Here is a 12736-nt window from a genome sequence, read left to right as displayed (position 1 = left end):
GCTTTTTGCCCCAAGATGGCGTAATTGTTGGTTGCTCTAGCATTCCTTTCATGATTCGGGATGGCATCCTCTGGGGTTCTTCCTTTTCACTCTCCTTCATTCTTCCCCAGGTTCTGCATGGACAAATGGAGTAGGTAACTGTCACATTTTAATACCTTCCTGTTCTTATTATATGGCTAGATCTCCTTAGTTTCCATATCTAACAATTTAACGAGTCAACAATTTCATTTCTGCTATTTTTTTATGCCTAGCTAATGGCATCTCTCTCGGCGTACCGTCTGATTACTACTGAATAATTATTTATACTTGTCGCATTCAGCTGTCACTGTGGGGCACGAGTCATTTAGACTACACATTTACGGGGCAAAATGATGCTTCAGATTATCGATAAATTGATAAGTCAGTAACCTAACCGTCTAGTTTACTACCTTGGTTGGTACTGTCCGTCAGTAGCAAACAATTTTGTCAGGTGAGAACTACCACTGGCATACACACGTGTCTTCCCAAGTCCTGATCAGTACCGTACTGATCAGGACTTGGGAAGACACGTGTGTATGCCAGTGGTAGTTCTCACCTGACAAAATTGTTTGCTACTGACGGACAGTACCAACCAAGGTAGTAAACTAGACGGTTAGGTTACTGACTTATCAATTTATCGATAATCTGAAGCATCATTTTGCCCCCTAAATGTGTAGTCTAAATGACTCGTGCCCCACAGTGACAGCTGAATGCGATAAGTATAAACAATTTTTTTTTTTATCATAAATAGCACGCATATACGGATAACGTTGTGTTATTAAATTAAATTATCAAACTTAAATTAGACATTATACCTTTCATAAAATAAGCGAGAATACTTGTTTTGAAGTCATCTTTATTCTTTCCGCTACTGTAAGGCAAATACTCTGATTATAGGTTTGTAGGCAATTGGGTGTTTTGTATAGTTAGTTAATTTATTGACAAAACATACAATACGTTATGTACTAACATAAATTTGTACAAGAGTACATTATTTTAGTTACAAAAATCATTGAGAACAAAAAACAGTTTTACACACATACATATGTACACACACCATATATATATTTTGTCCAAAACAAAACATTAAACCCATAAATGGTAGGTGAACACTTCACTGATATAATCCCAGTACATCATGAATATACCTACATAAATCAGCAACTAAATCAGGCTCCACATACATCAAATTAGCCACACTGCAAAGTTCAACCTATTAAATCTTGTACGGCAACCGCCAGATAAGGGACAAGAAATAAGTACATGACTTTCTGATTGTACACTACTATTATCACAGTGGCAAGTTCTTGCATAGGTCGGGATTCTGCTCCATCTACCTGTCTCCACCTTCAGATTATGAGACATCAGACGCAAGCGTGTGAATGACACTCGGTAGAAATCTGGGACATACTGGGTAGTAGAATAAACCATATGTACACTCAGGGAAGGGTTTAACTCAGATACATATGTATTGAATTTCGTGGCATTTTCAACCCTCTCGCGTACTTCCTGTGCAAACATTTCCAACGAATTTTGCTCCTCATTTTGTTCTAACATGTTTGCTAAAAAACTATAACCCGGAGTTCCGTTGTCTCTGCACAAATCAAAGACGTAATTGAATGGCAATTCTTCATCTATATTTTCTCTCTTGGACACCAAAAAGGATTTCTGTTTTCTTATTATGATATCCTTTACGGGCAGAATGCCTCCCTCCATCATACATAATTTAATACTCGTGTTCTTTCGAACACCAAGCAAAACTTTGACTAACTTATTATACTGTTTTTCTACGCCTTTAATATTATTAGTTGTCCAGGATTCACAACTATATAACAGTGTTGACATTACCGCTGCATCGAAAACTCGTTTTTTATATACATATGGCACTTGGCTGTTAGCCACACAAAAAATTGTAAACTTATTTACTACTGCCTCGCTACGGCTCTCGTGCAGACTAATGACATCACCCAACTTGCCACTATCCACGAACCACGCTCCAAGGTAAATTTATCTCTGAGTGTATCTCACAATAATACTTTCTACATGTAAATCTGTTTGATCATCATAATCATTATTTATCACAAAAAATTTAGTTTTTGACTCATTGATAACCATTACATATTCAGCACAAAATTTACATAATACTTTTAACTTTTTCTTGCACATTTCTCTACTTGTAGCTAAGATAACCGTGTCATCCATTAGTAAGAGAACATTTAGTGCTCCTAAAGATCCATCGGAAGCAACGGCTTCCTGCAACATACGCACCAGCCTGTCAATGTATACAATAAATAATATACAACTTGTTGGAGCACCTTGTCGAACACCAATGGTGGTATTAATTACTGCTGACTTCAAAATGTGTTTTGTACATGAATACATTGCCTTAATTGCCATTTACATTCTCTTACCACACCCGTTTTCTTTTAAAACATCTATCATTTTGTTCCTAGGTACTCTATCGTACGCTTTAGAAAAATCAAGAAATAAAACGTACAATTTTACTTTCTTAAAACTAGGAAAATCACACAACAAGCGTAATGCTAATATTTGTTCAATACAACTCCTCTTTTTTTGAGCACCTGCTTGACACTTATGTATATTACACCACAAACGTAAACGATTAAGAATTAAAATATAAATTTTCGCTAATGAATCCATTATTGAAAAAGAAACCCACAAATTCAATTTGTAACTTGTTTACTTCTAAGTATTTACATTTAGTTTTACTCCACACTCGAGTACTTTCAGGCCCTTCTGTGGCCCATTCTCAAGAGATGTTGGGATGTTAGCCTGGGTCAAGGCCCAGCAGTCTTCTGGAACTTCTTCTCGTTGTGCTGTCATTTATGCGATGGCTGTTCTGGTTTTCTTGAGAGTTGCCAATCCCCTCTTGTCGCTCTGATATCCTGAGCTGATGGTCAATGGGATTCACCCTTGTGGTAAGGGTGTGGTCACCGTAAGTCTGTTGGGCAGGAAACCTAATCTCCAGGTCAGCAGGGTCAATCTTAGCTTCTTTTAATATCAAAGCTCGGCTTATGGGATCTTCTGAGGGACAATCAAATCCTTAAGATTTGCTGAGATATTAACGATGCCGTTGAATTTTTATATATAGGTTACTATGTCGAAAAACCTTGAGCCGTCATGTTCATGTTTAATTTTCCGTGGAACCCCCAGGCGTTAAAATTTCTATTAACTTTGTTTTGTTATTTGAACGTCGATTGTGGTAAATGAGTTTGATTTAACAAGTGTTGTGTCAGATATATTTCATCTTAATTTATATAATTGTACCTACATATCAGTTCGGGGTAGAATTTTATTTTATTTATTTATTGCAGCTAGTGTACAATTTCTATTGGTCGTGCAAAAGTGCACGTCAGTTTTCTTTCCAGACTTTACCACTTGTGCTGTTATCAGGAGAATGTCGTCATCATGCTGCCACTTTTGATTTAACGCTGCTAATCATTGTGAAATCTTTTGGGTCATCTGCAGAAGAATTCACTTTGAAAATAACAGAAAATTATCTGCCACCTCACTTACCGACACGCGATCTTGTTGAATGTCCAGTGTATTTGCTGTAAAGCCTAGGGACGAAAATTTGTTTTAGAAATCTGTGGTAGAAACGTATCGCCTAATTCTTGTGTACATTTTTGCACCAATTCCATCAGTTGTAACACCTGTTGACTTCCCGACAGGAGGAAAGTGAGTCAAATCTTCTGTCAATTGTCTAACAGAATTAACGACTGCTAGCAAGTGTTGAGGGTAATGGGCTTCTCCCTCCTGTGAGGTATTATTTCAACATCACTCGATTTCTCGAACAAATGAGAACTCGCTCCAATCGCGACCGCCAACGGTTGTTGGTTTTTTCTTTGGTAGATCTCATGCTGATGTCAATCAAGCGGCATCATTAAGAATTTGGTAGTACGCATAAGTGGGCAGACACGTGTATCGAAACCCACAATAGCCTGTCGGGATGGGGAGGCAGGCAAGTTTTGGAAAAGGCGCCAAAGACCGTACTTCGGCAACAGCTTACACTCAATTTGGTTCTACCCAGCAAACCTATTAGACCGTTGGATTTTAACTGTAATACATCACTTTCATTATCTTTAATATTTACGGCCAGCTTAATTCTAACAGTTTCCCGAATAACTCCGAGAACCAGTTGGGATATTCTGCGATGGTCATCATCTTGAAAGCAATGACAAAGGTAACTCTACGAAATATGAGAGTATTTGCTTTAAATCCATGATTTCTGTGCGTATGTGCGTGGGTGTGTTTGAGCGGTTTCTTTTTATGGAATAATTTTAGCATGTCTTCACAAATTACAAATCCATCAAAATCAAAGCTAGAATAAACTGATAATTTTGTAGGTTGGCAAAATATCTCACAAGAGATTTATCAACGACTCAACTGTTGACTGAAATTATCATAATCCATACATTTCTTGTGGTAATGCTACACTGCGTTCTTGACAGGCTTTGCGCTGGTTGTGAGGAATCGATATATGAAAGCTTAGTCTGATGACCAGGCACCAGGGACCGTTCAGTTATTCAGTACAGAGATAAAAAAAAAGGGTTATAAGATAAAATTGAGCAAGTAATTACTTGACATAGTAACCAATATCAATGGTTAAATATACAAAAATACCAACACTTTTTTTTAAAAAGTCCATGACATTATCCATTTCAACGTCTTACATTCTAAACCTGACCTATGAAACCTGAAATTTTATGTTGCTTTCTCTCATCTGCATATTTGAGATAACCCACCAATAGATGTTCTAGTTGCAAGAGGGAATATCACTAAGATCACATACTGGTGGACTGTCGCCCTCCAGGATGAACTTGGGGGTTAAATGGGCCATTAACTCTGACAATTTTGTAATTCAAATATAGGTATGCCTCAACATGTTTCTCGAAAGGATTCAAAATTGCGATATATTTTAATGATTCTCATGTTTGTCCATCAGCTTCTTTTTGTCTTCTGTTTTGGGGTGGACAATTCTGGAGAGTTGATTGCAGTTGCAGATTTTAATCTGCAACCATATGTCTGATTGTCTAAGTGTGAATGGTCTTGGGTTGAATTCTTTACATTTATTCACACAGAGTAACACATTTATATACGGCTTTATTTATTTATTATTATCATTTATTTATTTATTTATTTTTTCCAGGAAGGAGTTTTCATTAGGGACAGCGTAGACGTTTTATGTTACCAGGATTGTGTTGCATTTGGGAGATGCTGGAGGTGCTCTAGTTTGCCCTCTGATGAAAGCAAAAACCATCTTTGTCAAGTGACGAATGTTGGGAGGTTTCTTGGATGCCTGCGATTGTGAAGTTGATTTCTTTGAAACACTTAGATTTTTTTTTTATTGGTCTTGAGTGTCATAACCTTTTGATTTTGGTTCTTAAGTCTAACAGACGCATGTTTATTTTCAGAAGGCGTCTGAATGACTGCATTTGCAGATAATTCCGTTGTTGAAGGTCGTGACGTGGGAGAAAAGCAAATAAGACTGAGTTTTTGGGAGATGCAACAGGAATCCTCTAAGTTATAGAGGTTTTATATTCTGCCACCATAGTTAAGTCCTTAGTATCGTCATGATCATGACTTGCATCTTGTAATTTTAGTAAACATTTTCGCATAGCATACCTCTGGCAGCTTTTGGCACCAACATCGCACTCTATCATAACTAATATACAATTCATTGTTCACTACGGGTAATTCAATGCAGTCTCCCCGAAATCGAAATAGAGTGCAGAGTTGACAGGTAAGTGGTCGTCTTCACAGTGAAAATATAGAATATTTGTGACATTTCCATTGAGTATCTGAAGCAGTTCTTATAAAAATTTCCTGAAAAAAAGGTGGGTAGTGGGGCTATATTCAAAGCACTTGAAGCATTGCTTTGGTCTTAATTTGTGATGTATTACATTAAAATTCGGATGTCTAATATAAATGAATTTCTACAGATATTAAAAAGAATATTAGAAGAACTGCATTAATTTGTCCATTTAGTTTCTTTATCTCAGGACATAAAACTAAAATTTTATCAGAGAAACCTTGCAATTCCCCTGAATAAATAGCTCCTGCATAAATAGTTCCTCTGCCCGGATGAAAGGAAGTATATGACCTCACAAAGGTAATCTCAATCCTCAGATGGTTTAAAATTTAACAGCATAAACTACATATCATTTGTAGCCTCAATCGAGAGAGATTTTCCAATTTTTTTTTTTTTTTTTTGCACCAACGTATCTTTTCAAATACAGTAGGCCTTTCAAACTGTTACTATACTCTTCTTTGTAGTTTACTACGTACTACTACGAATTTCATCCCTTTATCAAATATTCTATTCCCATCAACAGCTGACTCCCAAATGTCTACCCCTATCCTACCCAAAGGGGTGGCACCAACATGATTAGGGTGGCATAAGTTTAAGCCAAACTCGCTTTATGGGGCTGACATCATTATATTAAAGCAATCATCCCCACTCTAATGATCTTGCCGAGTAAAACGGACCTTACCTTACAGACCTTACAGTTCGTTCGGGTTGCCCCAGGTCCCTCAGTGTGAGGCGCCTCTAATGTCTACCAGAGAGTTGCTAGTACATCTTCCGGTATATTTTGCATCTTCCAATCTTGGATGGTCTGGGATGCAGTTTAGATATTTGTCGAGCTTATTCTTAAACACATCTACGCTCACTCCTGATATATTCCTCAGATGAGCTGGCAACGCATTGAATAGACGCTGCATTGTCGATGCTGGTGCGTAGTGGATTAATGTTCTGTGTGCTTTCCTTATTTTTCCTAGTATAGTTTTGGGCACTATTAATCTACCTCTGCTTGCTCTTTCTGATATTTTTAGTTCCATGATATTTTCTGTTATTCCTTCTATCTGTTTCCATGCCTGAATTATCATGTAGCGTTCTCTTCTCCTTTCTAGACTATATAATTTTAAGGATTGTAGTCTTTCCCAGTAGTCTAGGTCCTTAACTTCTTCTATTCTAGCTGTAAAGGACCTTTGTACACTCTCTATTTGTGCAATATCCTTTTGATAGTGTGGGTACCATATCATATTGCAATATTCAAGTGGACTACGAACATATGTTTTATAAAGCATAATCATGTGTTCAGCTTTTCTTGTTTTGAAGTGCCGTAAAAACATTCCCATTTTTGCTTTACATTTTGCCAACAGAATGGCTATTTGATCATTGCATAACATGTTCCTATTCATCATCACACCAAGGTCTTTAACTGCTTCCTTATTTGTGTTGATTGTCATCATTATTAGGTCCCCTATATGCATATAGCTTTCCTTCTCTGTCTCCATAATTTATTGATTCAAATTTATCAGAGTTAAATACCATCCTATTTACCTCTGCCCAATCATATACTTTGTTAAGGTCTCTTTGTAGAGCGTTCCTATCTTCATCACAAGTAATTTCTCTACTTATTCTTGTGTCATCAGCGAAACTACTCACTACCGAATCCTTAACATTACTGTCTATGTCTTCAATCATAATAACAAACAATATTGCAGCTAGCACCGTACCTTGTGGCACACCGGATATTACCTTGGTTTCATCCGATTTCTCATCGTTTGCAATAACTATCTGTTTTCTGTTGTGTAAAAATTCTTTTAACCATCTTCCTACTTTATCTACGATATTGTGTTTTCTAATTTTCTTTGCTAATATATTATGGTCTACTTTGTCAAAAGCTTTTGCAAAGTCTAGATAAACCACATCTGTTTCATTTCCGCTTTTCATATTTTTGAATATGTTCTCACGGTGGACTAACAGTTGGGTTTGTGTACTTTTTCCGGGTACGAAACCGTGTTGTCCTATATTAAACAAATTATTTTTATTAAATGTTTCATAATATTTTTCTTCATTACCCTTTCATACACTTTCATAATATGTGATGTTAGACTCACAGGCCTATAATTACTTGCCTCTAGTCTTGATCCACTTTTGAAAGTAGGGGTGATATATGCTAATTTGTGCTCATCATAAATCTTGCCTGTATCTACTCTTTGTCTTAATAATATTGCAAGTGGCTTTGCGATAGAATGAACTACTTTCTTTAACAAAATAGCAGGGACTCCATCCGGCCCTGCAGCAGCTCCATTTTTAATTTCATTAATTGCCTGCACAATATCAGCTTCATTAATTTCTATGTCAGCTAAATATTCACTATTTTCGTCCCTTACTTCTATATCATTATCTTCATTATCTATTCTAGGGGTGAATTCTCTCTTATATCGTTTCTGCCAGTATGTTGCAAATTTCCTTTTTTCATTCGTTAATCTCCCTTCAATTCTCAGAGGGCCTATTTCTATTCTTCCTTTATTCATCTTCTTCGCATATGAGTATAATAGTTTGGGGTTTTGCTTGATATTTAATAGGGTTTTTTCTTCCAAGTCCCGTTTTTCATTTCTTTTGATTGTATAATCTTTTGTTCTGCATTTTCTATCTTACTTTTTAGTTCTATAACTTTCCATGCATTTTTTTCTTTTGCAAGACCTTTTTTCCACTTTCTGATTTTCTGGAACAAGATCCTTCTGTCTCTTGGTATGCATGAATGATGTTTACTTTTCTTCTTCGGTATATATTTATCCACTATTTTCTCCAATATTTTATATAATATCTCCGTATTTACCCTTATGTCATCACTTACGAAAATGTTATCCCAATCTTTGTTTAATTCTTCATTAATTTCTGACCATTTTTATATTTTACTGTAGAAGTTGTATTTCCATATCCTTCCCACTTTTTCATTTCTTGCTTATCTCTATTTCACTTGCTTTGGAATGAACTGTTAATTCTATGACATTATGATCTGAAATACTCGCATTATAAACTATTATTTCTTTAACATAATTCATCTCGTTCACAAATACTAGGTCTAAAGTATTTTCCTTTCTTGTTGGCAGGTGATTTATTTGTTGGAATGTTGTATTCTAGTAGCATATCTAATAGCTTTTCAAATTGCCTCTTATCTTCTGCACTACTATTACTCTCTTTTTATATGTATAAGTACAACCACAGTCTCCTATTCGTTCTTTCCATTCTACGAAAGGAAAGTTGAAGTCACCAGATAGGAGAATAGTCCAGTCCTTGTGATTTCTACATATATCATCCAATTTTTCAATTATTAAGTCAAACTCTTTAGTATTAGGAGGTCTATATATTACTATGTTCATCAATTTTTCAGATTCAAATTCTACCGCTATTAGTTCACATTCTGAGTTACTATATTTCTCGTATATTTTTCCTTGTTTTTTGTCTTTCCCATATATTGCGGTTCCCCCTTGATTCCTATTTTTTCTATCTGATCTATAAGTTTGGAACCCTTTTATTTGATCATCATTCCCAGTCTCTTGGGAATACCAGGTTTCACTTATATTCATTATATCTATTTTCTTTTCATTTTGGGTTAGTTCTTCTAAGTACTCTATTTTTCTTTTTGAGTTACTCGTAACTAAACCCTGCGCATTCATCACTATGATGGTTTGCGTGTTTTCTCCTTCATTTAATATTGGTAGTAATAAGGATTTTCCCATGTCTCTTTCCTGTTCTGGTATGTTGTTCTTTTTTTCATTTCCAGAAATTCTGACATTAAAAAATCCAACTTTTCCATAATATTTGATCTTCCTTCATCATAATTATTCATTTTGTGTCTGAATCTGCAATTTTCTCCGTTTCTGCAATATCCTCTTGCAGGGAGCCATGAATCCTATCTCCAGAAACTAACTCACCCTGAAATCCATGAGCCAGCTCTAATAGATGATCCTGGCCCCCAATTATCAATAAGATTATAGCATGGGGATAATTATCTGTCGGGTCAGTGATTGTTGGGTGATTGACGAGACATTAACAGTTCTTAGTAATAGTGTAAAACTGAACTCCAATTCCGTCTATGGTACCCGTTCCTCAGTATAAAGAGGAAATTAGAGAGGTTGAACAGAAAGTTTGGAAAAAAAGTAATAAAATCTGAATGAGTTTGAAATGATAATGAGAAAGAGAGAAAGAGTATTGATACATTTGGATTCGAACTTAAGGAACGAGACGAGATTCCCCAGGTTCGAGGGCCTTCTCGCCCACCACACAGCTTCAACACGAATAAAAATAGGCCGAGATGAGTCTGTGTGGCTTAAGCAAGGCTTTCTGTCATTCAGAGGGTCTTAAACAACAGGCTCCAATAACGTTAATTTTCCAATCAGTGCTCGACGGGATATTGCAATTTGTCAGGGTGCATTAACTCTCAAAGTCCAACCAAAGTTCAATTTGCTTTGATTTAAGAGTTTCATCTTTCGACGGTGCCTGGTATCTTTTTGGTTTAATAACCTCCAACCGTGTTACATAATGGTAACCTGAGGTCAGTCATCTTCGCACCTGCTGAAAGTAATACTTTTGAAATGCCAATCATCCTGACAGCAGGTGGCATTGCTCATAAATGTTAGGCAAATCGAGGGAGAATTAGATTACAAGGATTGTTTTCGTGTCTAGATACTACCATGGCGAATCGCTCGTCACAGGGGGATCCAGACTGATGGAGCATATTTCAGGTTTTAGACCACATCAAGTATGATACGTTTTAAGTTACTCGAAATGTTTTACGGTAGATAAAATAGTTTTGTTTACTTATCTATATTCAAGAATTTTATCATTATAAACAATTATTAAGAGAATTCTATATTTCTTAATTTATTATTATATTTGGCATTTAGGGCCTTTTCGAATGTCTGAGAAATGGTGATTCATTATCTAGAAAATGTCCGATCAACCTGATTCTGTATGAGTCACTATCCTGCAACTTCATCTGCCGTCTTTACTTTCAGAGATGCTTCCGTCAGTCATCCAGAGCATCAGTCAGACCGTACTTATTTGCCTACTTGGTTGTTTCTCTAATAATTCTCTCTCTTCTGTATCATAACTGTTACTTGATAAGTTTACCTAAATTCCTACTATCATGTGACCTAATTTTAGCGTAATCATAGTTCCCTGGGCAACCGACTACATCATCTGGATGTATTCTCTTTTTTTTCTTGTTTTTTTTTCGTAGCATGTTTTCTAGTCTTTGCAACTTGGCGACGAATTTCATCCACAAATAAAATCATACTTTTAATTGTATTTGATACGTTCTAAATCAAGACCTATTTTTTCCTCAGAGGGCCAGCACCGTCAGCGGACCTCATACCTTCCGCTTTAGTACTCCTTATGGATCTTTGCAAAGTCCCTTGAGCCCCTAGCTGCAGCCCTCTTCATTTCTTTTACCGTACCTCCGTTCATAGTATATCATTTTCATCCTCTCATATTGCAACTGCGATATTTTTCTCCTGTTTCACCTGTAAAACCTTGTTTTCTCTCGATTTGTCTTTCAGCTCTGAATGACCTGACCTTTGGTCTAAATTTCATATTCCATCCAAGACCCATTTCATTGCATACTGATATTTCATTTTCCCACGTGTTCATTTCTTTCACGCGCTGATGCCGAAGCTAGAATTCTGTGGAGATGAAAGATTTGAACGGCCAACCCTGCAGGAAGATGGGATTATGGCCGTACAAAAAATACCTACTATCACCATCCAGTTTTATATGTTGTCTGTAGGCCCTACAGGACGAATTTCGTTAGTATCTGTTATTTTTTCGTGTTTTATGTCTTTTAAATAGTTAGTATTCCGGTTTAAGATAGAAAAATTACATCCATAATCAATTATAAATATGCTTGTACTGACCGGAAGTTTTAGACGGCCGCACATTTTCGACAGTTCTCCGTAATTTTAACTTTAGCATGTTTTGTTTCCGGTAGTGTGTGCTCTTTGACATTCCGTATTCTTGGTGAATTTTCTAATGTTCTTCCTTTGTTCCAGTTACTATTTCATGACGATTGAAATGCTGCAAATTTTAGGCTGTCTCAACACGTTCCGAACTCCTAAGTATGGGTTCTTGTCGTTTTATCTTTTCCTTGACAATTCTATTCCCCATCATCTGAGAAAGTTGTTGTCTTAAGCGAAAGGTGGTGCTGCCTTCTTTCTCAGCTGCAGAATCTCTTTTCTTCCATGGTTTTTTCCTTGTATACTTTGAAACATTTCTACTCACGAAAATTTAACACTACTGGATATTTTCAAACTGGAGGCATTGGTTCTCACCTGTTCTGTAGCTTTTGTTGTGGTATCAGACGGTTTGATTCCCAAAATGTTATTTGTCTCAAATTTCAGTAGTTTGGATACTAAGTAATCGCAAATTCTTAATTGAAATTTGGATAGATATTGTATTTTCATTGTTTCAAAACGCTGAACTTGAATTCTGAGATTTTCTTCTCTAGATGGTTTTAGTCATAATTCTCAGTTGAGTGGACATCGTCGATCATGCCAAGTGTGTTGATCTGCAACATTGTCATATTGACCCATTTACCAATTATGACAGTGAAGCTAATTCATTCAATGTTAGAGGAAAACGCCTTTCCTGACTCCCCTAAGTTATTTTGCAAAAATTTTCTGTTGCTGCTGCTTTCCATTATCGTTTAAGTTGCAATTATTTTTCTTTAAATTCATGTTTAATCGCCTCTCGCAACCGCTGGCTTTAATTTCTGGAATTAGTCGTGGCTGGTCAAAAGTGAATTAAACCATGTTGACTTCATTTCAGTGGACTCCTAACGTAGTTTAAGGTGGGTACACACGTGAGAGCCGAACCTTGTATGTGTAACTGAGTTACGCATTACAA

This window comes from Macrobrachium nipponense, chromosome 5, assembly GCF_015104395.2.
Source record: "Macrobrachium nipponense isolate FS-2020 chromosome 5, ASM1510439v2, whole genome shotgun sequence".
Classification (NCBI taxonomy): domain Eukaryota; kingdom Metazoa; phylum Arthropoda; class Malacostraca; order Decapoda; family Palaemonidae; genus Macrobrachium; species Macrobrachium nipponense.
Note: the sequence above shows the minus strand (reverse complement) of the source record.